The sequence below is a fragment of the Mus pahari genome, chromosome 11 (assembly GCF_900095145.1).
Source record: "Mus pahari chromosome 11, PAHARI_EIJ_v1.1, whole genome shotgun sequence".
Lineage (NCBI taxonomy): Eukaryota > Metazoa > Chordata > Mammalia > Rodentia > Muridae > Mus > Mus pahari.
In genome coordinates, this window is record NC_034600.1 from 58,191,110 (window position 1) to 58,199,630 (window position 8,521).

General features: G+C 41.0%; 1 pseudogene; it reads left to right on the top strand.

The window, feature by feature from the left end:
• The first annotated feature begins 7,766 nt into the window (after positions 1–7,766).
• On the top strand, positions 7,767–7,957 carry LOC115065053 (annotated as a pseudogene).
• Positions 7,958–8,521: the final 564 nt, after the last annotated feature.

Here is an 8,521-nt window from a genome sequence, read left to right on the forward strand (position 1 = left end):
AGAGAGAGAGAGAGAGAGAGAGAGAGAGAGAGAGAGAGAGAGAGAGAGAGACTGAAATAAACAAAACACTTTTGCAAGCAGCCAGATAGCAATTACCCATCAGCTCTATAAAGATTATCACTGAGGGCACAGCATTAAAACTCTCTTCATGGAACACTGGGGAGCCCTGTGGACTCTAGTTTGAGAAGTAATGCCATAACTGGTGTATAATTCTGAGCAAATTCTGGAGCTAAATGGCTCAAATACTTGTTGGTAATCTAGACCCAAATTTTCCTCTTGGATTCTAGGAAGGGGTGAGGCCATCTTGGATCTCGAGGACCAAAATGATCTTGTGATGGACATTACTCTTGCATGTCTCCATCCTGCTGCAGCTGGAAGGTTTCTATCTCATGCCACAGTCTTCACCCTGGCACACAGAAGACTGCTTGAAAACCGCTGGCTGTTACACGTTCTTCAAGTGCAGACCTGGGTGTGAAAAACACTGCTTCTAAAAACCTCTTCCTTAAAAACGCTCCCCAAGACCCTTTTGAATTACTTATGGACAATGACAAAGGAAAGCCCTCAGGATGATTAAATAAGTACGTCAAAGCAGTGAGTGAGCCTTTTGATCATTTCTGAGAGCCGAGAACATCATGGGCGCCCAGCTTGGTTTTCTACATTGTCGTTTTCATTGCTGTGGCCTTGGGAGGTATTATGACTAGACAGCTCATAGCCTGGTATAATCATCATCCAATCTACAGAATCCTTGTTCTTGAAAGCATCAGCATCTTGAAATATTGTAAGAAGAAACAGATTCCTTATCTTTGAAGGAATCCTACCTTTAGTACTCATGAGGGACACCCCTGTGCTCCATATTCTCCGTAAGGGACTGGGGGAGATAGAGAGTAACAGAAAGGCCAGATTAACAGCCGCACATTTTATACTCTAATGTATGGCTCCCCGGGCAAACTCCCTTGTTTTCCAGTATCTTCTCACCCTTCCTAGTCTTTCCCCCAGACTCTTCTCAGCAGATCGTGGCTGCAGGTCACACTCGAGCTGTCTGATGAAAAGGTCAGGTCAATGCCTTCTCGGTCTGAACATCCTGTGAGATGCACGAGAAGATATGATGAGAAGAGACACTGCCATCTTGGCTTCTTCTACATGTTTGTAAATGGCTCTTCTTTCTCCCACTGTTTTTCAGTTTTCCTTCCTGAGCTCGCTGAGATGCCTGCCTGTACCTTGCCTCCCGCTTGTTTGGTTTATTTGGTTGGTTGTTTCGTTTTTGTTTCCTCTTTCCGTTCATGCCAATGTTACCTGTCATTGGGGGATATCCAGATTGCTTCCTATTTCTATGAAAAATAGTTTTTGCTCTTTAATTTGCACCTCTTTTGTGCTCTTAGGTGGGATAGCAGACTCTTTGACTTAATTATAATGAAATAAAAATTGCCCAGATTGCATTTCGGAAGATCTTTTCAGTGGGGCAAGGAGGCTGAGTTTATGATATTTGAAGCTACCTCAGTGATTGACAGGTTGCTACCCTTCCTTTCAGGTACTTGTTAGCAACAGCTAGACAGGAAAAGACCGACAGGTGAATCGCAGAATCATTAACGGGGCAGAACAGAAACAACTACCAACAGAGCTACAGAGACACGTGAGTCCAAGGAGGTAAGGGGAGTGCAGTCATCAGTGCTACTCCCTTGAAATTTGGATAGAGATAGTCCTGGCTATGTGCATGCCTGCTTTATAATACCTTTCAAAAGTTAAAGGAGAAACATCCCATATACTCCCTGTAGATCTTAGAAAGACATCTTCCTTCCTTGGCATGCTCCCAGGCCTTTATAGGTCTGCTCAATTCGTTCAAATGTCACTTCAAACCAAAAGTACTTTCTTTTTTTTTATTTATTATTATTTTCTTTATTTACATTTCAAATGCTATCCCGAAAGTTCCCTATACACCCCCCTGCCCCTGCTCCCCTACCCACCCACTCCCACTACTTGGCCCTGGCCTTCCCCTGTGCTGGGTCATATAAAGTTTACAAGACCAAGGGGCCTCTCTTCCCAATGATGGCTGATTAGGCCATCTTCTGCTACATCTGCAGCTAGAGACTCGAGCTCAGGGGGTACTGGTTAGTTCATATTATTGTTGCACCTACAGGGTTGCAGCCCCCTACAACACCTTGGGTACTTTCTCTAGCTCCTCCACTGGGGTCCCTGTGTTCCATCCAATAGTTGACTGTGAGCATCCACTTCTGTGTTTGCCAGGCACTGGCATAGCCTCACAAGAGGCCGCTATATCAGGGTCCCTTCAGCAGAATCTTGCTGGCATGTGCATTAGTATCTGGCCAAACGTCCTTTCAAATACAGAGTTCCTCAAGGGAGCTAACTACCTTATTGGCAGACTGCTGAGCAAAACGGGGCTTCACATTCATTATATGTGAGATGCATTGCCATACGTGTCTAAATAAGTAGAAACATACCTAGTAAGACTGACCAGCTACTTACCATGCATGTTCACTTTCCTTGAGCATATAGATAAATGGCAGTTCCCAGACTTTTGGATTCTATATTGCATACCCAGTTCTTACTCAGAATGAACAGAGGGTTTTAAAAAAAAACATTCAGGAATAATTTTTATATATTTATTTCCTATTCCCTTCATCAGCTGGCTAGATTGCACCAAAGGAACCTGTTGAAAGTACACTTTGAAGGTCACATGACCACACTTTTTGGAGAGCATTTACAGGAAATAACTCTGCATTGGGTTAAGCACCAAGATTTATTTATTTCAGTATTAGAACTTTTTAATCCTAAGGAAAATGATATTTTAACAAAGAAAAAGCACACGTCATATTGGGCGACTTTGTGGTCTTTTCAACCCAAATCACTTTGTACACTGGGGCCCGCTTAGCCATCTCTGGTATTTTAACCATAAGAGGTTAATCCTCTCTCACACAACTTCACGAGTCCCAGGAAGAAGCTAGGGACTATATTATTCTATGTCAGACTTAACAGTTGTAGATCAGCACAAAAGAAGCATTAGTCTTAAGAATCAGGCCTCCCCACAATAACTCTAAGTTGGATGTAGTAGCATACTATATAATTTCAGTTCTTAGGGAACTGAAGCAAGAGGAGTCTCATGCATTCAAAGCTAATCTGGGCTGCATAATAAATACGTTAGGTAGACATCATAATTTCTTGTCTCAAAATAAATAATAAATATAATACTTTGAGTATTATAATGGTGATCTTTTAATATATGCCACGTACTATTCAAAATATTATCACAGCACTACTTCATTTAGCATGAAAGAAAACTATAATCTCACTCAACCCTTCCTAGAAATGTCCACACAGACATACTAGAGGCATTACTCTTAATTGATTACAAATCCAATCAAATTGACAATTAAGGTTAACCATTATGATCATTTCAAATGACAGTTCAAAGGTGAAATACTTAAGTACAAATTAACAAATTTATAAATAAATAAAAATCTATATAAGGAAACTTATAATCATTGAATGAAATAACTAAAAGCATTGAGAAATACTGGATGTTCACTGATATGAATTATCAATATGCTTATGATATATGTCTTAATTAAAGTTTTACTGCTGTGAACAGACACCATGACCAAGGCAAGTCTTATAAAGGACAACATTTAATTCAGGCTGGCTTACAGGTTTAGAGGTTCAGTCCATTATCATCAAGGAAGAAACATGGCAGCATCTTGGTATGCATGGTGCAGGCAAAGCTGAGAGTTCTGCATCTTCATCTGAAGGCTGCTAGCAGAACACTGGCTTCCTAGCAGCTAGGATGAGAGTCTTAAAGCCCAAACCCATAGTAACACACCTACTCCAACAGGACTATACCCTCTAATAGGGCCACTCCCTGGGCCAAGCACATACAAACCAACACAATATATATCCTACAAATGTAATACATAGATTCAATATTGTTTTAATCGGCTTATTTGAAAGTGCACATGATGACGTGAAAGACTCAGAGCAGCCAATACTGTGTTGAAGAGGAATAAATTCGAAGGATCTACGATTTCTGACTTCCAGACTCACTAGCCTGGAGAGCCGCAGTGTTCAAGACAGTAGAGTGTGGGAAACAGAACAAAGAATCAACAGAACAAAGAATCAACAGAACAAAGAATCAACAGAACAAAGAATCAACAGAACAGGATATAGGCACCTGAAACAGACCCCTGTACACACAGGCAACTGATCTCTGACAAATAAGCAAAAACAATACAGTGCAACAAAGTCTCTTTACCACGGGGAAACAGTTAAACATTAATGCCAAGGTGGTAATATCAATAAATACTAAACAGAGAACTAGAAAAACTCCCAGAAAATAACACAGGAGGAAGAAAAAAAAACACAGACAAACCTTGCATTTGGTGGTGACTTTTTGTTCATAGTCACTAAATGTGTAAAAGGAATAAGCAGTAAGCTAAATTATCATTAAAAGTAAGAAGTACCACTTTCAAAAGTAAGGAAGGCTAGATACTAAAAGAAAATATTGATAGATGATATCTGAGAAAGAACTGATTTAAGAAAAAAGAAGAAACGTGAAGTTCAACCAACGAAGTAAATCTTAAAATCCTAAGAGAACTGAAGAGCCTGCCAAAGACATCCAGATGTGATGAGAACACAGAGAACGCTCAACATCTGCCACTCAATGTTGCAAACTGAATTAAAGATGAGTTATCAATACATGCCTAACATCCAGAACCCAGAACACAATTGCTACAGTAGATATAGAGCAGCAGAAATTCCTCTTCACCGATGATGGGAGCCCAGAGTGATACAGCTACAAAACTAAACACACACTTGCCGAAAGGTCTAGCTCCTTAACTGGTTGGTTACCCAAGTGAGTTGAAAAACTTACATCTAAGCAACGACCTGCTCACCAATGGTTAGCGTTTTACTTATAACTGCCAAACCTTGGATTAAAACTGCCTTTTGATAAATGAGTGTGGACGAACCATGTTCACAGGAACATGAACAGAAAGGAATCTATCATTAAGCTAAAAGAAATGAGCTAGGCAAACAGGAAGAAAAAACTTCAGTGCACATCGGTTACTGATTGAAAGGAGTGGATGTGACAAGGTTGGGTACTGTAGCAGCCTATTGTGATATTGGGGAAAAAATGAACTGCTGGAGACAGTACAAGGTTCCATAGCTGGCCAGGACTGAGGCCAGTAAGAGGTGACTTGGCAGAGCATAGAGGACTTTAAGCACTGTGAAATTACTCCATACGATGCAAATATGGCAGACACATAACATTAAATGTTTGTTAAAACCCACAGAATGTCGACCACCCTACTGTGATCCAGAGTTTTGCGGTGATAGCCGTGGATCACTGACTGGGACAAAGATGCCACCCCAAAGTGGGACTTTGATAATAAGAAAGACCATGCTGATGTGGCCACAGGAAATAATGGAAACTTTCTGTAACTACATCTCAACTTTCTGTGACCCAAAAGCTTTTCTAATTAGTAAAATCTGTGGAATAAAAATCACCAAGGACAATGTATAAAACAGACTATATTGAGGCCCTGCTATGGGGCTGGAACTGTTGCAGATACGTGGTAGGGAGAGAAGAAGTGAGGGAAGTGAAGGGGCAAGATGGAAGTGAGTGTAAACCATCATTTACATCCTCAGCACCTAGATTATAGGTGAAAAACAAGGTACAAAAAGCACCCACAAATATCCAACCTCACTGTACTTTCCATCCCAAGACAGGGGAGATTTATTTGTGGCATATAATTTGGAATTTTATTTGATACCCTCTAATGCATCAAGTTACAAAGAGGATGCAACCTAGTGAGTTGAAATCTCTAAAGACTGCCGGGACCTGGAAGATGACAGAAGTAAATAAAACAGACAGTATGTGGTATTTAGGGAAACACAGGGTTAAGGAGGTGAGGGAGAGCTGTGGTCAAACAAGCATGCATGTAGGCTCTGCCCCAAATAATCCAAATTCACATTAAAAGCCAAATCAAACTAAAACAAAACAAAATTGAAAAGCTCATACCTGCTGAGCGAAGCCAGCCTTTGCCAGATGTGTTTTCGGTCCTAAACTGAATTCTTTAAACGTTGGGCCACCAATCAATTAAGTAATACATAGGTGGCAAATACTTGCTTGGGATAATAAAACACTCAAAGAGCAAAAGGAAAAGAAAAAAAAATAATCTGTAAAAGACAAATGAGCCTGAGACTAGAACAGGGAAGTAAGAAACATCTGGAAGCCCAACAGGGTACCTTCTATGGGTGTTGTTTGTGTTTTCCAAACATTCACCAAGTGTCTATTAAGGTATCATGAAGGTCTTGGCACTAGTGGATACATTCGAGTGCTCCTCATCGTTCTCTTACTAAGTTATGGGCATTTTCAGAGTAGAGAGGGAGAGGAAGGAGAATTATCCCAATTCCCAGTCCACATGGAAAAGTGTTCTGACTACAACATATCCCATCTTAGCAATTTCTTCAAGACCCAGGACCAGTCTCTGTGGCTTCGCTGCTTCCTTAGAACTAGGAGGCACAGGAAGATTCTTCAGCACTCCTGAGTGCAAACACAGCAAGGGGAAGCAAAGGAATAGAGTGTGCTATAAATGAGGGTAGAGACAGGATGCAGAGAAGGGAGGAAGTACTCCCTCTGTACCTTTTCTTGTGCATCTAGGCCAAGTTGTCTGCCACTGAGCTGAATCCCCAGCCCCACCTCCCCTTTACAGCTTTCCTTTAGCAACATGACTTTTCTCTCTCCCGCCACCTGCTTTCTCTGTGACTCCACATTGACCCCATGCCTCTGAGAGTCATGGAGGACTGGAAGTAGGCTGTGAAGGGACAGGGGAAGCAAACTGCTATACAACTAAGGGACACTGTTAGGGGCAATGAGCACACACTCTGCCACCCGGTTTCTCCTTGGCGTTGGTTAGTTGGTTAGTGTGCCCTGGGCACCTGCCTTCCCACCGTTGGTCCTCCTGAGACAATGCTTCTATGACTTAAAGCATGAATCCCCTCTTCCCACCCCGCTGAAAGCCTGAGAAATCATGGTTTAAAGGTACCTTTAGCAGACAACTTCCCTAGGGAACAGTGTAACTAACTCTTATCCATACTCTTTTTATATCTAATTTAACCCACTAATCAAGACTACCTTTTTCTTAAAGCAATTGATAAAGAAATTATAGTGTTTGTGTGTTTGAGTGTCTGTGTGTGTGTGTGTGTCGTTGTATGTGTGTCTGTGTCTGTGTGTCTGTGTGTTTATGTCTGTGTATTATGTGTGTAAGTATGTATATGTGTATGTGTGTCTCTGTGTATGCCTGTGTGTCTGTGTGTTTGTCTGTGTATTGTGTGTGAATGCTTGTATATGTATATGTGTTTGTGTGTCTGTGTGTGTGTGTCTGTGTATGTGGGTCTTTGTGTGTGTGTATGTGTGTGTTTTTATGTGTGTCTGTGTGTATGTGTGTTTTTGTGTGTCTTTATGTGTCTCTGTGTGTGTGTGTGTGTGTGTGTGTGTGTGTGTGTGCTGTCTTATTATTTTACTTTTTCTGGCACTCTAACACTAACCTTTGGAAACAAGAAGATGATGGAGAGGGGAGGAGGTGGGAGTGACAGTACTGAAGGACTGCCTTGTTTATGCTTAGAAAAAAAATCAAAATGAAGAAGAAAATAAGAATCAACCTGTAGAAGTTTAAATGAGTAATGTCCCTATGGTCTTGGGCATCTGAGCACTTGGTCCCCAGGGGCGGCGTTCCTTGAGAAGGTTTGGGTCCTGTAGACTTGCTGGAGGAAGTATGCCATTAGGAAAGTCGTTGAGGGGACAAACCTCACACCATTCCCAACTTGCTCTATTTCATGCTTGCATTTAGCACTCCGGATGTGCTGACCCCTGTGATTTCCCCAAATGCGGGGGAAACTCGACTGCATAATTTGTGATAGTGGGGGACTGCGTTCGCGCTCTCCCCTGTCTAAAAAAAAAAAAAAAAAAAGAAAAGAAAAAAATGTAAACTCTTGCCTTCCTTCTCAGGCCACTGTATCATATTCACCACCTGCTGCCCTCCCTCCTACACCATGAAGAATTCTAACATGGTGTTTTATCACAGTAACAAAAAAGCAACTAATACACAAACTTTAAATCATTTAGGTTAAAGAAAAAGTTCCCAACCAAGATGAGTCAGAGAAAATACAATGGCCAAGTGCAGTGTGGGATCCTGGATCATATCCTAAAACAGAAAGATGACCATTAGGGAAAAACTAAGGAGTCCTTAAACAGGAACATCACATAAATATCAATGTGTCAATAGGTGTTCATTAACTTTAACAAATATGCCATACTAACACCAAGCATTACCTACGAGTGGAGTTTAGTGAGCACACTATCCCATCATGATAAAATTTATGTACATCTGATGCTATATTTTTAAAAACATTTAAGATTTTGTTTAAATAATTAATAACAATACACATGTAAATTCGGTTCCCCACAGACAAGAGTTTTTAATTTGAACATATGTTGGTGAAGCATAGCTGT